The sequence below is a fragment of the Cibotium barometz genome, chromosome 31 (genome assembly GCF_041138505.1).
Source record: "Cibotium barometz isolate CiBa-2024 chromosome 31, ASM4113850v1, whole genome shotgun sequence".
Lineage (NCBI taxonomy): Eukaryota > Viridiplantae > Streptophyta > Polypodiopsida > Cyatheales > Cibotiaceae > Cibotium > Cibotium barometz.
The window spans coordinates 29,176,715-29,199,127 of NC_141076.1; the positions used below are offsets into that span (position 1 = coordinate 29,176,715).

General features: G+C 42.4%; 2 long non-coding RNA genes across 5 annotated transcripts in view; both read right to left on the reverse strand.

Annotated features, from left to right (window-relative positions):
- LOC147620709 (uncharacterized) overlaps positions 1 to 22,413 on the reverse strand; it is a 53,742-nt gene that overhangs the window by 25,759 nt on the left and 5,570 nt on the right. The window contains exon 1 of one of the 4 annotated variants that reach the window (XR_015269980.1): positions 11,758 to 11,834. The exons of 2 other annotated variants lie outside the window; for them this stretch is intronic. This is a non-coding gene — a long non-coding RNA (uncharacterized LOC147620709). Of the gene's footprint in view, positions 1 to 8,688; positions 8,716 to 11,757; positions 11,835 to 22,413 lie in introns of those variants that run through there. One more of the 4 variants, XR_015269981.1, reaches the window with a different exon arrangement.
- Positions 19,425 to 20,415, reverse strand: LOC147620710 (uncharacterized). The gene is made up of 2 exons (XR_015269972.1): positions 20,284 to 20,415; positions 19,425 to 19,704 (listed from the first exon to the last, which is right to left on the reverse strand). It is a non-coding gene; the product is annotated as an uncharacterized LOC147620710 (long non-coding RNA).

Here is a 22,413-nt window from a genome sequence, read left to right on the forward strand (position 1 = left end):
TAGGTGATAACACAAAGACAAGCTGTGGGCATCCATTTCTGAGACATAATCTTGCCTGTTGATCACGAAACATGATGTCCTCAACTGCCCTACCTTTCCATCTCTCGGTCTACCTTGAGTTTCCTTCTAACCCATCAACTGGACACCCTAAAAGTCATTTCTGTTTTCCCATTTCCAAAAAGCGTGTCATGAAGCCCACCTAAGGCAGGTGAAACATGGATCTTTTATACACTACGATGAAGTTGTGAAGCTTAACACATGAGCGTTTGGTGTTGCTTTCAACGAGCTTTAGAATTTAAGGTTAACTCATGAGAGTTGAAACTGATGCCCATGAGAGTTGCGTCTTGAAATAAACATCAAGCCGTATTTACATGCATCAGACAACACGTCCTCCTCCTGTCTCAGCCGGAGGCATGTACATATGACATGACTTACAGCTCTATATTTTATCTCAACCTGGGTTTACTACTACTGATTAAAGTGCAGAGGGGGACCGACCTTGCAACCAGGAAAGCCAGCTGTAGGCGTCGATGTCTGGGGCATGCTCTTGCCTATTGATCACGTAACATGATTTCATAGCAGCAGACTTTATCCAACAAAGCCACGGCCTCCAAGTCTATACAGATCTCTAATATGAGTACTAAGCCAGGAGTCTTCACACAAGAGAGCACTCTCCACAGACTGTCACTTGAAGGTACCTCAACTGATGAATGTGCTGGGCAATGGCTTTGCAGTTTTCATAAGTGTATTGAGATAGAATGAGGCAAGTACGACACTTGCAGTGCTGTCCAAATGCCTCTATTCGACATTCTGTAACATCATGACAAAAAACTCCAAAGTTTTCAGAAAGGGTGGCTTCAAGGAATATTGGCATTCCCATGCATCCGAGATGCTACTTGATTCAATGGAAAGTTTCTGCAGCAATTTCCCCGCTCTGTGTACCAAAAGATCAAAAAACTTACTTATCAGATTTCATAACCAAATCAAGACACCCAAAACAAAGGACATGCAATACAAACATAAAATTTAAGTGATAACACAAAGACAAGCTGTGGGCATACATTTCTGGGACATAATCTTGCCTGTTGATCACGAAACATAATGTCCTCAACTGCCCTACCTTTCCATCTCTCCGTCTACCTTGAGTTTCCTTCTAACCCATCAATTGGACCCCCTAAAAGTCATTTCTGTTTTCCCATTTCCAAAAAGCGTGTCATCAAGCCCACCTAAGGCAGGTGAAACATGGATCTTTTATACACTACGATGAAGTTGTGAAGCTTAACACATAAGCGTTTGGTGTTGCTTTCAATGAGCTTTAGAATTTAAGGTTAACTCATGAGAGTTGAAACTGATGCCCATGAGAGTTGCGCCTTGAAATAAATATCAAGCCGCATTTACATGCATCAGACAACACATCCTCCTTTGTCTCAGCCGGAGGCATGTACATATGACATGAGTTACAGCTCTATATTTTATCTCAACCTGGGTTTACTACTACTGATTAAGTGCAGAGGGGGACCGACCTTGCAACGAAGAAAGCCAGCTGTAGGCATCGATGTCTGAGGCATGCTCTTGCCTATTCATCACGTAACATGATTTCATAGCAGCAGACTTGATCCGACAAAGCCAAGGCCTCCAGGTCTGTGCAGATCTCTAATATGAGTACTAAGCCAGGAATCTTCACACAAGAGAGCACTCTCCACAGACTTTCACTTGAAGGTACCTCAACTGATGCATGTGCTGGGCAATGGCTTTGCAGTTTTCATAAGTGTATTGAGATAGAATGAGGCAAGTAAGAGACTTGCAGTGCTGTCCAAATGACTCTATGCGACATTGTGTAACATCATGACAAAAAACTCCAAAGTCTTGAGAAAGGGTGGCTTCAAGGAATATTGGCATTCCCATGCATCTGAGATGCTACTTGATTCAATGGAAAGTTTCTGCAGCAATTTCCCCGCTCTGTGTACCAAAAGATCAAAAAACTTACTTATCAGATTTCATAACCAAATCAAGAAACCCAAAACAAAGGACATGCAATACAAACATAAAATTTAAGTGATAACACAAAGACAAGCTGTGGGCATCCATTTCTGGGACATAATCTTGCCTGTTGATCACGAAACATAATGTCCTCAACTGCCCTACCTTTCCATCTCTTCGTCTACCTCGAGTTTCCTTCTACCCATCAATTGGACCCCCTAAAAGTCATTTCTGTTTTCCCATTTCCAAAAAGCGTGTCATGAAGCCCACCTAAGGCAGGTGAAACATGCATCTTTTATACACCACGATGAAGTTGTGAAGCTTAACACATGAGCGTTTGGTGTTGCTTTCAACGAGCTTTAGAATTTAAGGTTAACTCATGAGAGTTGAAACTGATGCCCATAAGAGTTGCGTCTTGAAATAAACATCAAGCCGTATTTACATGCATCAGACAACACGTCCTCCTTTGTCTCAGCCGGAGGGATGTACATATGACATGAGTTACAGCTCTATACTTTATCTCAACCTGGGTTTACTACTACTGATTAAAGTGCAGAGGGGGACCGACCTTGCAACAAGGAAAGCCAGCTGTAGGCGTCGATGTCTGGGGCATGCTCTTGCCTATTGATCACGTAACATGATTTCATAGCAGCAGACTTTATCCGACAAAGCCAAGGCCTCCAAATCTGTACAGATCTCTAATATGAGTACTAAGCCAGGAGTCTTCACACAAGAGAGCACTCTCCACAGACTCACTTTAAGGTACCTCAACTGATGCATGTGCTGGGCAATGGCTTTGCAGTTTTCATAAGTGTATTGAGATAGAATGAGGCAAGTAAGACACTTGCAGTGCTGTCCAAATGCCTCTATGTGACATTGTGTAACATCATGACAAAAAACTCCAAAGTCTTGAGAAAGGGTGGCTTCAAGGAATATTGGCATTCCCATGCATCCGACATGCTACTTGATTCAATGGAAAGTTTCTGCAGCAATTTCCCCGCTCTGTGTACCAAAAGATCAAAAAACTTACTTATCAGATTTCATAACCAAATCAACACACCCAAAACAACGGACATGCAATACAAACATAAAATTTAAGTGATAACACAAAGACAAGCTGTGGGCATACATTTCTGGGACATAATCTTGCCTGTTGATCACGAAACATAATGTCCTCAACTGCCCTACCTTTCCCTATCTCCGTCTACCTTGAGTTTCCTTCTAACCCATCAATTGGACCCCTTAAAAGTCAATTCTGTTTTCCCATTTCAAAAAGCGTGTCATGAAGCCCACCTAAGGCAGGTGAAACATGGATCTTTTATACACTACAATGAAGTTGTGAAGCTTAACACATGAGCGTTTGGTGTTGCTTTCAATGAGCTTTAGAATTTAACGTTAACTCATGAGAGTTGAAACTGATGCCCATGAGAGTTGCGCCTTGAAATAAATATCATGCCGTATTTACATGCATCAGACAACACATCCTCCTTTGTCTCAGCCGGAGGCATGTACATATGACATGAGTTATAGGTCTATATTTTATCTCAACCTGGGTTTACTACTACTGATTAAAGTGCAGAGGGGGACCGACCTTGCAACGAAGAAAGCCAGCTGTAGGCGTCGATGTCTGGGGCATGCTCTTGCCTATTCATCACGTAACATGATTTCATAGCAGCAGACTTGATCCGACAAAGCCAAGGCCTCCAGGTCTGTGCAGATCTCTAATATGACTACTAAGCCAGGAATCTTCACACAAGAGAGCACTCTCCACAGACTTTCACTTGAAGGTACCTCAACTGATGCATGTGCTGGGCAATGGCTTTGCAGTTTTCATAAGTTTATTGAGATAGAATGAGGCAAGTAAGAGACTTGCAGTGCTGTCCAAATGACTCTATGCGACATTGTGTAACATCATGACAAAAAACTCCAAAGTCTTGAGAAAGGGTGGCTTCAAGGAATATTGGCATTCCCATGCATCCGAGATGCTACTTGATTCAATGGAAAGTTTCTGCAGCAATTTCCCCGCTCTGTGTACCAAAAGATCAAAAAACTTACTTATCAGATTTCATAACCAAATCAAGACACCCAAAACAAAGGACATGCAATACAAACATAAAATTTAAATGATAACACAAAGACAAGCTGTGGGCATCCATTTCTGGGACATAATCTTGCCTGTTGATCACGAAACATAATGTCCTCAACTGCCCTACCTTTCCATCTATCCGTCTACCTTGAGTTTCCTTCTAACCCATCAATTGGACCCCCTCAAAGTCATTTCTGTTTTCCCATTTCCAAAAAGCGTGTCATGAAGCCCACCTAAGGCAGGTGAAACATGCATCTTTTATACACCACGATGAAGTTGTGAAGCTTAACACATGAGCGTTTGGTGTTGCTTTCCACGAGCTTTAGAATTTAAGGCTAACTCATGAGAGTTGAAACTGATGCCCATGAGAGTTGCGTCTTGAAATAAATATCAAGCCGTATGTACATGCATCAGACAACACTTCCTCCTTTGTCTCAGCCGGAGGCATGTACATATGACATGAGTTACAGCTCTATATTTTATCTCAACCTGGGTTTACTACTACTGATTAAAGTGCAGACGGGGACCTACCTTGCAACGAAGAAAGCCAGCTGTAGGCGTCGATGTCTGGGGCATGCTCTTGCCTATTCATCACGTAACATGATTTCATAGCAGCAGACTTTATCCGACAAAGCCAAGGCCTCCAAGTCAGTGCAGATCTCTAATATGAGTACTAAGCCAGGAGTCTTCACACAAGAGAGCACTCTCCACAGACTTTCACTTGAAGGTACCTCAACTGATGCATGTGCTGGGCAATGGCTTTGCAGTTTTCATGAGTTTATTGAGATAGAATGAGGCAAGTAAGAGACTTGCAGTGCTGTCCAAATGCCTCTATGCGACATTGTGTAACATCATGACAAAAAACTCCAAAGTCTTGAGAAAGGGTGGCTTCAAGGAATATTGGCATAACCATGCATCCAAGATGCTACTTGATTTAATGGAAAGTTTCTGCAGCAATTTCCCCGCTCTGTGTACCAAAAGATCAAAAAACTTACTTATCAGATTTCATAACAAAATCAAGACACCCAAAACAAAGGACATGCAATACAAACATAAAATTTAGGTGATAACACAAAGACAAGCTGTGGGCATCCATTTCTGAGACATAATCTTGCCTGTTGATCACGAAACATAATGTCCTCAACTGCCCTACCTTTCCATCTCTCGGTCTACCTTGAGTTTCCTTCTAACCCATCAACTGGACACCCTAAAAGTCATTTCTGTTTTCCCATTTCCAAAAAGCGTGTCATGAAGCCCACCTAAGGCAGGTGAAACATGGATCTTTTATACACTACGATGAAGTTGTGAAGCTTAACACATGAGCGTTTGGTGTTGCTTTCAACGAGCTTTAGAATTTAAGGTTAACTCATGAGAGTTGAAACTGATGCCCATGAGAGTTGCGTCTTGAAATAAACATCAAGCCGTATTTACATGCATCAGACAACACGTCCTCCTCCTGTCTCAGCCGGAGGCATGTACATATGACATGACTTACAGCTCTATATTTTATCTCAACCTGGGTTTACTACTACTGATTAAAGTGCAGAGGGGGACCGACCTTGCAACCAGGAAAGCCAGCTGTAGGCGTCGATGTCTGGGGCATGCTCTTGCCTATTGATCACGTAACATGATTTCATAGCAGCAGACTTTATCCAACAAAGCCACGGCCTCCAAGTCTATACAGATCTCTAATATGAGTACTAAGCCAGGAGTCTTCACACAAGAGAGCACTCTCCACAGACTGTCACTTGAAGGTACCTCAACTGATGAATGTGCTGGGCAATGGCTTTGCAGTTTTCATAAGTGTATTGAGATAGAATGAGGCAAGTACGACACTTGCAGTGCTGTCCAAATGCCTCTATTCGACATTCTGTAACATCATGACAAAAAACTCCAAAGTTTTCAGAAAGGGTGGCTTCAAGGAATATTGGCATTCCCATGCATCCGAGATGCTACTTGATTCAATGGAAAGTTTCTGCAGCAATTTCCCCGCTCTGTGTACCAAAAGATCAAAAAACTTACTTATCAGATTTCATAACCAAATCAAGACACCCAAAACAAAGGACATGCAATACAAACATAAAATTTAAGTGATAACACAAAGACAAGCTGTGGGCATACATTTCTGGGACATAATCTTGCCTGTTGATCACGAAACATAATGTCCTCAACTGCCCTACCTTTCCATCTCTCCGTCTACCTTGAGTTTCCTTCTAACCCATCAATTGGACCCCCTAAAAGTCATTTCTGTTTTCCCATTTCCAAAAAGCGTGTCATCAAGCCCACCTAAGGCAGGTGAAACATGGATCTTTTATACACTACGATGAAGTTGTGAAGCTTAACACATAAGCGTTTGGTGTTGCTTTCAATGAGCTTTAGAATTTAAGGTTAACTCATGAGAGTTGAAACTGATGCCCATGAGAGTTGCGCCTTGAAATAAATATCAAGCCGCATTTACATGCATCAGACAACACATCCTCCTTTGTCTTAGCCGGAGGCATGTACATATGACATGAGTTACAGCTCTATATTTTATCTCAACCTGGGTTTACTACTACTGATTAAGTGCAGAGGGGGACCGACCTTGCAACGAAGAAAGCCAGCTGTAGGCATCGATGTCTGAGGCATGCTCTTGCCTATTCATCACGTAACATGATTTCATAGCAGCAGACTTGATCCGACAAAGCCAAGGCCTCCAGGTCTGTGCAGATCTCTAATATGAGTACTAAGCCAGGAATCTTCACACAAGAGAGCACTCTCCACAGACTTTCACTTGAAGGTACCTCAACTGATGCATGTGCTGGGCAATGGCTTTGCAGTTTTCATAAGTGTATTGAGATAGAATGAGGCAAGTAAGAGACTTGCAGTGCTGTCCAAATGACTCTATGCGACATTGTGTAACATCATGACAAAAAACTCCAAAGTCTTGAGAAAGGGTGGCTTCAAGGAATATTGGCATTCCCATGCATCTGAGATGCTACTTGATTCAATGGAAAGTTTCTGCAGCAATTTCCCCGCTCTGTGTACCAAAAGATCAAAAAACTTACTTATCAGATTTCATAACCAAATCAAGAAACCCAAAACAAAGGACATGCAATACAAACATAAAATTTAAGTGATAACACAAAGACAAGCTGTGGGCATCCATTTCTGGGACATAATCTTGCCTGTTGATCACGAAACATAATGTCCTCAACTGCCCTACCTTTCCATCTCTTCGTCTACCTCGAGTTTCCTTCTACCCATCAATTGGACCCCCTAAAAGTCATTTCTGTTTTCCCATTTCCAAAAAGCGTGTCATGAAGCCCACCTAAGGCAGGTGAAACATGCATCTTTTATACACCACGATGAAGTTGTGAAGCTTAACACATGAGCGTTTGGTGTTGCTTTCAACGAGCTTTAGAATTTAAGGTTAACTCATGAGAGTTGAAACTGATGCCCATAAGAGTTGCGTCTTGAAATAAACATCAAGCCGTATTTACATGCATCAGACAACACGTCCTCCTTGGTCTCAGCCGGAGGCATGTACATATGACATAAGTTACAGCTCTATATTTTATCTCAACCTGGGGTTACTACTACTGATTAAAGTGCAGAGGGGGACCAACCTTGCAACAAGGAAAGCCAGCGGTACGCGTCGATGTCTGGGGCATGCTCTTGCCTATTCATCACGTAACATGATTTCATAGCAGCAGACTTTATCCGACAAAGCCAAGGTCTCCAAGTCTGTGCAGATCTCTAATATGAGTACTAAGCCAGGAGTCTTCACACAAGAGAGCACTCTCCACAGACTTTCACTTGAAGGTACCTCAACTGATGCATGTGCTGGGCAATGGCTTTGCAGTTTTCATAAGTGTATTGAGATAGAATGGACAAGTAAGAGACTTGCAGTGCTGTCCAAATGCCTCTATGCGACATTGTGTAACATCATGACAAAAAACTCCAAAGTCTTGAGAAAGGGTGGCTTCAAGGAATATTGGCATTTCCATGCATCCGAGATGCTACTTGATTCAACGAAAAGTTTCTGCAGCAATCTCCCCGCTCTGTGTAACAAAAGATCAAAAAACTTACTTATCAGATTTCATAACCAAATCAAGACACCCAAAACAGAGGACATGCAATACAAACATAAAATTTAAGTGATAACACAAAGACAAGCTGTGGGCATCCATTTCTGAGACATAATCTTGCCTGTTGATCACGAAACATAATGTCCTCAACTGCCCTACCTTTCCATCTCTCCGTCTACCTTGAGTTTCCTTCTAACCCATCAATTGGACCCCCTAAAAGTCATTTCTGTTTTCCCATTTCCAAAAAGCGTGCCATGAAGCCCACCTAAGGCAGGTGAAACATGGATCTTTTATACACTACGAAGCTTAACACCTGAGCGTTTGGTGTTGCTTTCAACGAGCTTTAGAATTTAAGGTTAACTCATGAGAGTTGAAACTAATGCCCATGAGAGTTGCGTCTCGAAATAAATATCAAGCCGCATTTACATGCATCAGACAACACGTCCGCCTTTGTCTCAGCAGGAGGCATGTACATATGACATGAGTTACAACTCTATATTTTATCTCAACCTGGGTTTACTACTACTGATTAAAGTGCACAGGGGGACCGACCTTGCAACGAGGAAAGCCAGCTGTAGGCGTCGATGTCTGGGGCATGCTCTTCCCTAGTGATCACGTAACATGATTTCATAGCAGCAGACTTTATCCGACAAAGACAAAGGCCTCCAAGTCTGTGCAGATCTCTAATATGAGTACTAAGCCAGGACTCTTCACACGAGAGCACTCTCCACAGACTGTCACTTGAAGGTACCTCAACTGATGAATGTGCTGGGCAATGGCTTTGCAGTTTTCATAAGTGTATTGAGATAGAATGAGGCAAGTAAGACACTTGCAGTGCTGTCCAAATGCCTCTATGCGACATTGTGTAACATCATGACAAAAAACTCCAAAGTTTTCAGAAAGGGTGGCTTCAAGGAATATTGGCATTCCCATGCATCCGAGATGCTACTTGATTCAATGGAAAGTTTCTGCAGCAATTTCCCCGCTCTGTGTACCAAAAGATCAAAAAACTTACTTATCAGATTTCATAACCAAATCAAGACACCCAAAACAAAGGACATGCAATACAAACATAAAATTTAAGTGATAACACAAAGACAAGCTGTGGGCATCCATTTCTGGGACATAATCTTGCCTGTTGATCACGAAACATAATGTCCTCAACTGCCCTACCTTTCCATCTCTCCGTCTACCTTGAGTTTCCTTCTAACCCATCAATTGGACCCCCTAAAAGTCATTTCTGTTTTCCCATTTCCAAAAAGCGTGTCATGAAGCCCACCTAAGGCAGGTGAAACATGGATCTTTTATACACTACGATGAAGTTGTGAAGCTTAACACATGAGCGTTTGGTGTTGCTTTCAACGAGCTTTAGAATTTAAGGTTAACTCATGAGAGTTGAAACTGATGCCCATGAGAGTTGCGCCTTGAAATAAATATCAAGCCGTATTTACATGCATCAGACAACACATCCTCCTTTGTCTCAGCCGGAGGCATGTACATATGACATGAGTTACAGCTCTATATTTTATCTCAACCTGGGTTTACTACTACTGATTAAAGTGCAGAGGGGGACCGACCTTGCAACGAAGAAAGCCAGCTGTAGGCATCGATGTCTGGGGCATGCTCTTGCCTATTCATCACGTAACATGATTTCATAGCAGCAGACTTGATCCGACAAAGCCAAGGCCTCCAGGTCTGTGCAGATCTCTAATATGAGTACTAAGCCAGGAATCTTCACACAAGAGAGCACTCTCCACAGACTTTCACTTGAAGGTACCTCAACTGATGCATGTGCTGGGCAATGGCTTTGCAGTTTTCATAAGTGTATTGAGATAGAATGAGGCAAGTAAGAGACTTGCAGTGCTGTCCAAATGACTCTATGCGACATTGTGTAACATCATGACAAAAAACTCCAAAGTCTTGAGAAAGGGTGGCTTCAAGGAATATTGGCATTCCCATGCATCCGAGATGCTACTTGATTCAATGGAAAGTTTCTGCAGCAATTTCCCTGCTCTGTGTACCAAAAGATCAAAAAACTTACTTATCAGATTTCATAACCAAATCAAGAAACCCAAAACAAAGGACATGCAATACAAACATAAAATTTAAGTGATAACACAAAGACAAGCTGTCGGCATCCATTTCTGGGACATAATCTTCCCTGTTGATCACGAAACATAATGTCCTCAACTGCCCTACCTTTCCATCTCTCCGTCTACGTTGAGTTTCCTTCTAACCCATCAATTGGACCCCCTAAAAGTCATTTCTGTTTTCCCACCATTTCCAAAAAGCGTGCCATGAAGCCCACGTAAGGCAGGTGAAACATGCATCTTTTATACACCACAATGAAGTTGTGAAGCTTAACACATGAGCGTTTGGTGTTGCTTTCAACGAGCTTTAGAATTTAAGGTTAACTCATGAGAGTTGAAACTAATGCCCATGAGAGTTGCGTCTTGAAATGAATATCAAGCCGTATGTACATGCATCAGACAACACGTCCTCCTTTGTCTCAGCCGGAGGCATGTACATATGACATGAGTTACAGCTCTATATTTTATCTCAACCTGGGTTTACTACTACTGATTAAAGTGCAGAGGGGGACCGACCTTGCAACGAAGAAAGCCAGCTGTAGGCGTCGATGTCTGGGGCATGCTCTTGCCTATTCATCACGTAACATGATTTCATAGCAGCAGACTTTATCCGACAAAGCCAAGGCCTCCAAGTCAATGCAGATCTCTAATATGAGTACTAAGCCAGGAGTCTTCACACAAGAGAGCACTCTCCACAGACTTTCACTTGAAGGTACCTCAACTGATGCATGTGCTGGGCAATGGCTTTGCAGTTTTCATAAGTGTATTGAGATAGAATGAGGCAAGTAAGAGACTTGCAGTGCTGTCCAAATGCCTCTATGCGACATTGTGTAACATCATGACAAAAAACTCCAAAGTCTTGAGAAAGGGTGGCTTCAAGGAATATTGGCATTCCCATGCATCCGAGATGCTACTTGATTCAATGGAAAGTTTCTGCAGCAATTTCCCCACTCTGTGTACCAAAAGATCAAAAAACTTACTTATCAGATTTCATAACCAAATCAAGACACCCAAAACAAAGGACATGCAATACAAACATAAAATTTAAGTGATAACACAAAGACAAGCTGTGGGCATCCATTTCTGGGACATAATCTTGCCTGTTGATCACGAAACATAATGTCCTCAACTGCCCTACCTTTCCATCTCTCCGTCTACCTTGAGTTTCCTTCTAACCCATCAATTGGACCCCCTAAAAGTCATTTCTGTTTTCCCATTTCCAAAAAGCGTGTCATGAACCCCACCTAAGGCAGGTGAAACATGCATCTTTTATACACCACGATGAAGTTGTGAAGCTTAACACATGAGCGTTTGGTGTTGCTTTAGAATTTAAGGTTAACTCATGAGAGTTGAAACTAATGCCCATGAGAGTTGCGTCTTGAAATAAATATCAAGCCGTATGTACATGCATCAGACAACACGTCCGCCTTTGTCTCAGCAGGAGGCATGTACATATGACATGAGTTACAGCTCTATATTTTATTTCAACCTGGGTTTACTACTACTGATTAAAGTGCAGAGGGGGACCGACCTTGCAACGAAGAAAGCCAGCTGTAGGCGTCGATGTCTGGGGCATGCTCTTGCCTATTGATCACGTAACATGATTTCATAGCAGCAGACTTTATCCAACAAAGCCACGGCCTCCAAGTCTATACAGATCTCTAATATGAGTACTAAGCCAGGAGTCTTCACACAAGAGAGCACTCTCCACAGACTGTCACTTGAAGGTACCTCAACTGATGAATGTGCTGGGCAATGGCTTTGCAGTTTTCATAAGTGTATTGAGATAGAATGAGGCAAGTACGACACTTGCAGTGCTGTCCAAATGCCTCTATTCGACATTCTGTAACATCATGACAAAAAACTCCAAAGTTTTGAGAAAGGGTGGCTTCAAGGAATATTGGCATTCCCATGCATCCGAGATGCTACTTGATTCAATGGAAAGTTTCTGCAGCAATTTCCCCGCTCTGTGTACCAAAAGATCAAAAAACTTACTTATCAGATTTCATAACCAAATCAAGACACCCAAAACAAAGGACATGCAATACAAACATAAAATTTAAGTGATAACACAAAGACAAGCTGTGGGCATCCATTTCTGGGACATAATCTTGCCTGTTGATCACGAAACATAATGTCCTCAACTGCCCTACCTTTCCATCTCTCCATCTACCTTGAGTTTCCTTCTAACCCATCAATTGGACCCCCTAAAAGTCATTTCTGTTTTCCCATTTCCAAAAAGCGTGTCATGAAGCCCACCTAAGGCAGGTGAAACATGGATCTTTTATACACTACGATGAAGTTGTGAAGCTTAACACATGAGCGTTTGGTGTTGCTTTCAACGAGCTTTAGAATTTAAGGTTAACTCATGAGAGTTGAAACTGATGCCCATGAGAGTTGCGCCTTGAAATAAATATCAAGCCGTATTTACATGCATCAGACAACACATCCTCCTTTGTCTCAGCCGGAGGCATGTACATATGACATGAGTTACAGCTCTATATTTTATCTCAACCTGGGTTTACTACTACTGATTAAAGTGCAGAGGGGGACCGACCTTGCAACGAAGAAAGCCAGCTGTAGGCATCGATGTCTGGGGCATGCTCTTGCCTATTCATCACATAACATGATTTCATAGCAGCAGACTTGATCCGACAAAGCCAAGGCCTCCAGGTCTGTGCAGATCTCTAATATGAGTACTAAGCCAGGAATCTTCACGCAAGAGAGCACTCTCCACAGACTTTCACTTGAAGGTACCTCAACTGATGCATGTGCTGGGCAATGGCTTTGCAGTTTTCATAAGTGTATTGAGATAGAATGAGGCAAGTAAGAGACTTGCAGTGCTGTCAAAATGACTCTATGCGACATTGTGTAACATCATGACAAAAAACTCCAAAGTCTTGAGAGAGGGTGGCTTCAAGGAATATTGGCATTCCCATGCATCCGAGATGCTACTTGATTCAATGGAAAGTTTCTGCAGCAATTTCCCCGCTGTGTACCAAAAGATCAAAAAACTTACTTATCAGATTTCATAACAAAATCAAGAAACCCAAAACAAAGGACATGCAATACAAACATAAAATTTAAGTGATAACACAAAGACAAGCTGTCGGCATCCATTTCTGGGACATAATCTTGCCTGTTGATCACGAAACATAATGTCCTCCACTGCCCTACCTTTCCATCTCTCCGTCTACGTTGAGTTTCCTTCTAACCCATCAATTGGACCCCCTAAAAGTCATTTCTGTTTTCCCCCCATTTCCAAAAAGCGTGCCATGAAGCCCACGTAAGGCAGGTGAAACATGCATCTTTTATACACCACGATGAAGTTGTGAAGCTTAACACATGAGCGTTTCGTGTTGCTTTCAACGAGCTTTAGAATTTAAGGTTAACTCATGAGAGTTGAAACTGATGCCCATGAGAGTTGCGTCTTGAAATAAATATCAAGCCGTATGTACATGCATCAGACAACACGTCCTCCTTTGTCTCAGCCGGAGGCATGTACATATGACATGAGTTACAGCTCTATATTTTATCTCAACCTGGGTTTACTACTACTGATTAAAGTGCAGAGGGGGACCGACCTTGCAACGAAGAAAGCCAGCTGTAGGCGTCGATGTCTGGGGCATGCTCTTGCCTATTCATCACGTAACATGATTTCATAGCAGCAGACTTTATCCGACAAAGCCAAGGCCTCCAAGTCAGTGCAGATCTCTAATATGAGTACTAAGCCAGGAGTCTTCACACAAGAGAGCACTCTCCACAGACTTTCACTTGAAGGTACCTCAACTGATGCATGTGCTGGGCAATGGCTTTGCAGTTTTCATAAGTGTATTGAGATAGAATGAGGCAAGTAAGAGACTTGCAGTGCTGTCCAAATGCCTCTATGCGACATTGTGTAACATCATGACAAAAAACTCCAAAGTCTTGAGAAAGGGTGGCTTCAAGGAATATTGGCATTCCCATGCATCCGAGATGCTACTTGATTCAATGGAAAGTTTCTGCAGCAATTTCCCCGCTCTGTGTACCAAAAGATCAAAAAACTTACTTATCAGATTTCATAACCAAATCAAGACACCCAAAACAAAGGACATGCAATACAAACATAAAATTTAAGTGATAACACAAAGACAAGCTGTGGGCATCCATTTCTAGGACATAATCTTGCCTGTTGATCACGAAACATAATGTCCTCAACTGCCCTACCTTTCCATCTCTCCGTCTACCTTGAGTTTCCTTCTAACCCATCAATTGGACCCATAGTCACAAGGGAACGTCGTTCCAAGCTCTTGGAACGGGGGAACGCGTTCCATAGAGATAGCCGTTCCCGTTCCCGTTCCAAAATGGCACCGCAGACCATGTAAGAAATATAAGTGAACTATGTATCATGTAGAACACATCTATGCATTATCATGGCCACTACTGAGATGGTTTGAGGTTCTTTCTTTACTATGCCTCTTTCCAAAGCATTTACAGATATATAAAGTAAATTTATAAACACATTTATGCAATGATGTGGCGTTCCCGATTCCGTTCCCTTTTATTCAAGCTTTTCGTTCCCGTTCCAAACAGTCATCCGTTCCCCAAAACGTTCCCGTTCCCTTGTGACTATGATTGGACCCCCTAAAAGTCATTTCTGTTTTCCCATTTCCAAAAAGCGTGTCATGAAGCCCACCTAAGGCAGGTGAAACATGCATCTTTTATACACCACGATGAAGTTGTGAAGCTTAACACATGAGCGTTTGGTGTTGCTTTAGAATTTAAGGTTAACTCATGAGAGTTGAAACTGATGCCCATGAGAGTTGCGTCTTGAAATAAATATCAAGCCGTATGTACATGCATCAGACAACACGTCCTCCTTTGTCTCAGCCGGACGCATGTACATATGACATGAGTTACAGCTCTATATTTTATCTCAACCTGGGTTTACTACTACTGATTAAAGTGCAGAGGGGGACCGACCTTGCAACATAGAAAGCCAGCTGTAGGCGTCGATGTCTGGGGCATGCTCTTGCCTATTCATCACGTAACATGATTTCATAGCAGCAAACTTTATCCGACAAAGCAAGGCCTCCAAGTCAGTGCAGATCTCTAATATGAGTACTAAGCCAGGAGTCTTCACACAAGAGAGCACTCTCCACAGACTTTCACTTGAAGGTACCTCAACTGATGCATGTGCTGGGCAATGGCTTTGCAGTTTTCATAAGTGTATTGAGATAGAATGAGGCAAGTAAGAGACTTGCAGTGCTGTCCAAATGCCTCTATGCGACATTGTGTAACATCATGACAAAAAACTCCAAAGTCTTGAGAAAGGGTGGCTTCAAGGAATATTGGCATTCCCATGCATCCGAGATGCTACTTGATTCAATGGAAAGTTTCTCCAGCAATTTCCCCGCTCTGTGTACCAAAAGATCAAAAAACTTACTTATCAGATTTCATAACCAAATCAAGACACCCAAAACAAAGGACATGCAATACAAACATAAAATTTAGGTGATAACGCAAAGACAAGCTGTGGGCATCCATTTATAGGACATAATCTTATCTGTTGATCACGAAACATAACGTCCTCAACTGCCCTACCTTTCCATCTCTCCGTCTACCTTCAGTTTCCTTCTAACCCATCAATTGGACCCCCTCAATGTCATTTCTGTTTTCCCATTTCCAAAAAGCGTGTCATGAAGCCCACCTAAGGTAGGTGAAACATGGATCTTTTATACACTACGATGAAGTTGTGAAGCTTAGCCCATGAGTGTTTGGTGTTGCTTTCAACGAGCTTTAGAATTTAAGGTTAACTCATGAGAGTTGAAACTGATGCCCATGAGAGTTGCGTCTTGAAATAAATATCAAGCCGTATTTACATGCATCAGATAACACGTCCTCCTTTGTCTCAGCCCGAGGCATGTACATATGACATGAGTTACAGCTCTATATTTTATCTCAACCTCGGGTTACTACTACTGATTAAAGTGCAGAGGGGGACCGACCTTGCAACGAGGAAAGCCACCGGTACGCGTCGATGTCTGGGGCATGCTCTTGCCTATTCATCACGTAACATGATTTCATAGCAGCAGACTTTATCCGACAAAGCCAAGGTCTCCAAGTCTGTGCAGATCTCTAATATGAGTACTAAGCCAGGAGTCTTCACACAAGAGAGCACTCTCCACAGACTTTCACTTGAAGGTACCTCAACTGATGCATGTGCTGGGCAATGGCTTTGCAGTTTTCATAAGTGTATTGAGATAGAATGGACAAGTAAGAGACTTGCAGTGCTGTCCAAATGCCTCTATGCGACATTGTGTAACATCATGACAAAAAACTCCAAAGTCTTGAGAAAGGGTGGCTTCAAGGAATATTGGCATTTCCATGCATCCGAGATGCTACTTGATTCAACGGAAAGTTTCTGCAGCAATCTCCCGCTCTGTGTAACAAAAGATCAAAAAACTTACTTATCAGATTTCATAACCAAATCAAGACACCCAAAACAGAGGACATGCAATACAAACATAAAATTTAAGTGATAACACAAAGACAACCTGTGGGCATCCATTTCTGAGAGATAATCTTGCCTGTTGATCACGAAACATAATGTCCTCAACTGCCCTACCTTTCCATCTCTCCGTCTACCTTGAGTTTCCTTCTAAACCATCAATTGGACCCCATAAAAGTCATTTCTGTTTTCCCATTTCCAAAAAGCGTGCCATGAAGCCCACCTAAGGCAGGTGAAACATGGATCTTTTATACACTACGAAGCTTAACACCTGAGCGTTTGGTGTTGCTTTCAACGAGCTTTAGAATTTAAGGTTAACTCATGAGAGTTGAAACTGATGCCCATGAGAGTTGCGTCTTGAAATAAATATCAAGCCGTATTTACATGCATCAGACAACACGTCCTCCTTTGTCTCAGCCGGAGGCATGTACATATGACATGAGTTACAGCTCTATATTTTATCTCAACCTGGGTCTACTACTACTGATTAAAGTGCAGAGGGGGACTGACCTTGCAACCAGGAAAGCCAGCTGTAGGCGTCGATGTCTGGGGCATGCTCTTGCCTATTGATCACGTAACATGATTTCATAGCAGCAGACTTTATCCAACAAAGCCACGGCCTCCAAGTCTATACAGATCTCTAATATGAGTACTAAGCCAGGAGTCTTCACACAAGAGAGCACTCTCCACAGACTGTCACTTGAAGGTACCTCAACTGATGAATGTGCTGGGCAATGGCTTTGCAGTTTTCATAAGTGTATTGAGATAGAATGAGGCAAGTAAGACACTTGCAGTGCTGTCCAAATGCCTCTATGCGACATTGTGTAACATCATGACAAAAAACTCCAAAGTTTTGAGAAAGGGTGGCTTCAAGGAATATTGGCATTCCCATGCATCCGAGATGCTACTTGATTCAATGGAAAGTTTCTGCAGCAATTTCCCCGCTCTGTGTACCAAAAGATCAAAAAACTTACTTATCAGATTTCATAACCAAATCAAGCCAAAACAAAGGACATGCAATACAAACATAAAATTTAAGTGACAACACAAAGACAAGCTGTGGGCATCCATTTCTGGGACATAATCTTGCCTGTTGATCACGAAACATAATGTCCTCAACTGCCCTACCTTTCCATCTCTCCGCCTTGAGTTTCCTTCTAACCCATTAATTGGACCCCCTAAAAGTCATTTCTGTTTTCCCATTTCCAAAAAGCGTGTCATGAAGCCCACCTAAGGCAGGTGAAACATGGATCTTTTATACACTACGATCAAGTTGTGAAGCTTAACACATGAGCGTTTGGTGTTGCTTTCAACGAGCTTTAGAATTTAAGGTTAACTCATGAGAGTTGAAACTGATGCCCATGAGAGTTGCGCCTTGAAATAAATATCAAGCCGTATTTACATGCATCAGACAACACATCCTCCTTTGTCTCAGCCGGAGGCATGTACATATGACATGAGTTACAGCTCTATATTTTATCTCAACCTGGGTTTACTACTACTGATTAAAGTGCAGAGGGGGACCGACCTTGCAACGAAGAAAGCCAGCTGTAGGCGTCGATGTCTGGGGCATGCTCTTGCCTATTCATCACGTAACATGATTTCATAGCAGCAGACTTGATCCGACAAAGCCAAGGCCTCCAGGTCTGTGCAGATCTCTAATATGAGTACTAAGCCAGGAGTCTTCACACAAGAGAGCACTCTCCACAGACTTTCACTTGAAGGTACCTCAACTGATGCATGTCCTGGGCAATGGCTTTGCAGTTTTCATAAGTGTATTGAGATAGAATGAGGCAAGTAAGAGACTTGCAGTGCTGTCCAAATGCCTCTATGCGGCATTGTGTAACATCATGACAAAAAACTCCAAAGTCTTGAGAAAGGGTGGCTTCAAGGAATATTGGCATTCCCATGCATCCGAGATGCTACTTGATTCAATGGAAAGTTTCTGCAGCAATTTCCCCGCTCTGTGTACCAAAAGATCAAAAAACTTACTTATCAGATTTCATAACCAAATCAAGACACCCAAAACAAAGGACATGCAATACAAACATAAAATTTAAGTGATAACACAAAGACAAGCTGTGGGCATCCATTTCTGGGACATAATCTTGCCTGTTGATCACGAAACATAATGTCCTCAACTGCCCTACCTTTCCATCGCTCCGTCTACCTTGAGTTTCCTTCTAACCCATCAATTGGACCCCCTAAAAGTCATTTCTGTTTTCCCATTTCCAAAAAGCGTGTCATGAAGCCCACCTAAGGCAGGTGAAACATGCATCTTTTATACACTACGATCAAGTTGTGAAGCTTAACACATGAGCGTTTGGTGTTGCTTTCAACGAGCTTTAGAATTTAAGGTTAACTCATGAGAGTTGAAACTGATGCCCATGAGAGTTGCGTCTTGAAATAAATATCAAGCCCTATGTACATGCATCAGACAACACGTCCTCCTTTGTCTCAGCCGGAGGCATGTACATATGACATGAGTTACAGCTCTATATTTTATCTCAACCTGGGTTTACTACTACTGATTAAAGTGCAGAGGGGGACCGACCTTGCAACGAAGAAAGCCAGCTGTAGGCGTCGATGTCTGGGGCATGCTCTTGCCTATTCATCACGTAACATGATTTCATAGCAGCAGACTTTATCCGACAAAGCCAAGGCCTCCAAGTCAGTGCAGATCTCTAATATGAGTACTAAGCCAGGAGTCTTCACACAAGAGAGCACTCTCCACAGACTTTCACTTGAAGGTACCTCAACTGATGCATGTGCTGGGCAATGGCTTTGCAGTTTTCATAAGTGTATTGAGATAGAATGGACAAGTAAGAGACTTGCAGTGCTGTCCAAATGCCTCTATGCGACATTGTGTAACATCATGACAAAAAACTCCAAAGTCTTGAGAAAGGGTGGCTTCAAGGAATATTGGCATTTCCATGCATCCGAGATGCTACTTGATTCAACGGAAAGTTTCTGCAGCAATCTCCCGCTCTGTGTAACAAAAGATCAAAAAACTTACTTATCAGATTTCATAACCAAATCAAGACACCCAAAACAGAGGACATGCAATACAAACATAAAATTTAAGTGATAACACAAAGACAACCTGTGGGCATCCATTTCTGAGAGATAATCTTGCCTGTTGATCACGAAACATAATGTCCTCAACTGCCCTACCTTTCCATCTCTCCGTCTACCTTGAGTTTCCTTCTAAACCATCAATTGGACCCCATAAAAGTCATTTCTGTTTTCCCATTTCCAAAAAGCGTGCCATGAAGCCCACCTAAGGCAGGTGAAACATGGATCTTTTATACACTACGAAGCTTAACACCTGAGCGTTTGGTGTTGCTTTCAACGAGCTTTAGAATTTAAGGTTAACTCATGAGAGTTGAAACTGATGCCCATGAGAGTTGCGTCTTGAAATAAATATCAAGCCGTATTTACATGCATCAGACAACACGTCCTCCTTTGTCTCAGCCGGAGGCATGTACATATGACATGAGTTACAGCTCTATATTTTATCTCAACCTGGGTCTACTACTACTGATTAAAGTGCAGAGGGGGACTGACCTTGCGACCAGGAAAGCCAGCTGTAGGCGTCGATGTCTGGGGCATGCTCTTGCCTATTGATCACGTAACATGATTTCATAGCAGCAGACTTTATCCAACAAAGCCACGGCCTCCAAGTCTATACAGATCTCTAATATGAGTACTAAGCCAGGAGTCTTCACACAAGAGAGCACTTTCCACAGACTGTCACTTGAAGGTACCTCAACTGATGAATGTGCTGGGCAATGGCTTTGCAGTTTTCATAAGTGTATTGAGATAGAATGAGGCAAGTAAGACACTTGCAGTGCTGTCCAAATGCCTCTATGCGACATTGTGTAACATCATGACAAAAAACTCCAAAGTTTTGAGAAAGGGTGGCTTCAAGGAATATTGGCATTCCCATGCATCCGAGATGCTACTTGATTCAATGGAAAGTTTCTGCAGCAATTTCCCCGCTCTGTGTACCAAAAGATCAAAAAACTTACTTATCAGATTTCATAACCAAATCAAGCCAAAACAAAGGACATGCAATACAAACATAAAATTTAAGTGACAACACAAAGACAAGCTGTGGGCATCCATTTCTGGGACATAATCTTGCCTGTTGATCACGAAACATAATGTCCTCAACTGCCCTACCTTTCCATCTCTCCGCCTTGAGTTTCCTTCTAACCCATTAATTGGACCCCCTAAAAGTCATTTCTGTTTTCCCATTTCCAAAAAGCGTGTCATGAAGCCCACCTAAGGCAGGTGAAACATGGATCTTTTATACACTACGATCAAGTTGTGAAGCTTAACACATGAGCGTTTGGTGTTGCTTTCAACGAGCTTTAGAATTTAAGGTTAACTCATGAGAGTTGAAACTGATGCCCATGAGAGTTGCGCCTTGAAATAAATATCAAGCCGTATTTACATGCATCAGACAACACATCCTCCTTTGTCTCAGCCGGAGGCATGTACATATGACATGAGTTACAGCTCTATATTTTATCTCAACCTGGGTTTACTACTACTGATTAAAGTGCAGAGGGGGACCGACCTTGCAACGAAGAAAGCCAGCTGTAGGCGTCGATGTCTGGGGCATGCTCTTGCCTATTCATCACGTAACATGATTTCATAGCAGCAGACTTGATCCGACAAAGCCAAGGCCTCCAAGTCTGTGCAGATCTCTAATATGAGTACTAAGCCAGGAGTCTTCACACAAGAGAGCACTCTCCACAGACTTTCACTTGAAGGTACCTCAACTGATGCATGTCCTGGGCAATGGCTTTGCAGTTTTCATAAGTGTATTGAGATAGAATGAGGCAAGTAAGAGACTTGCAGTGCTGTCCAAATGCCTCTATGCGGCATTGTGTAACATCATGACAAAAAACTCCAAAGTCTTGAGAAAGGGTGGCTTCAAGGAATATTGGCATTCCCATGCATCCGAGATGCTACTTGATTCAATGGAAAGTTTCTGCAGCAATTTCCCCGCTCTGTGTACCAAAAGATCAAAAAACTTACTTATCAGATTTCATAACCAAATCAAGACACCCAAAACAAAGGACATGCAATACAAACATAAAATTTAAGTGATAACACAAAGACAAGCTGTGGGCATCCATTTCTGGGACATAATCTTGCCTGTTGATCACGAAACATAATGTCCTCAACTGCCCTACCTTTCCATCGCTCCGTCTACCTTGAGTTTCCTTCTAACCCATCAATTGGACCCCCTAAAAGTCATTTCTGTTTTCCCCCCATTTCCAAAAAGCGTGCCATGAAGCCCACGTAAGGCAGGTGAAACATGCATCTTTTATACACCACGATGAAGTTGTGAAGCTTAACACATGAGCGTTTCGTGTTGCTTTCAACGAGCTTTAGAATTTAAGGTTAACTCATGAGAGTTGAAACTGATGCCCATGAGAGTTGCGTCTTGAAATAAATATCAAGCCGTATGTACATGCATCAGACAACACGTCCTCCTTTGTCTCAGCCGGAGGCATGTACATATGACATGAGTTACAGCTCTATATTTTATCTCAACCTGGGTTTACTACTACTGATTAAAGTGCAGAGGGGGACCGACCTTGCAACGAAGAAAGCCAGCTGTAGGCGTCGATGTCTGGGGCATGCTCTTGCCTATTCATCACGTAACATGATTTCATAGCA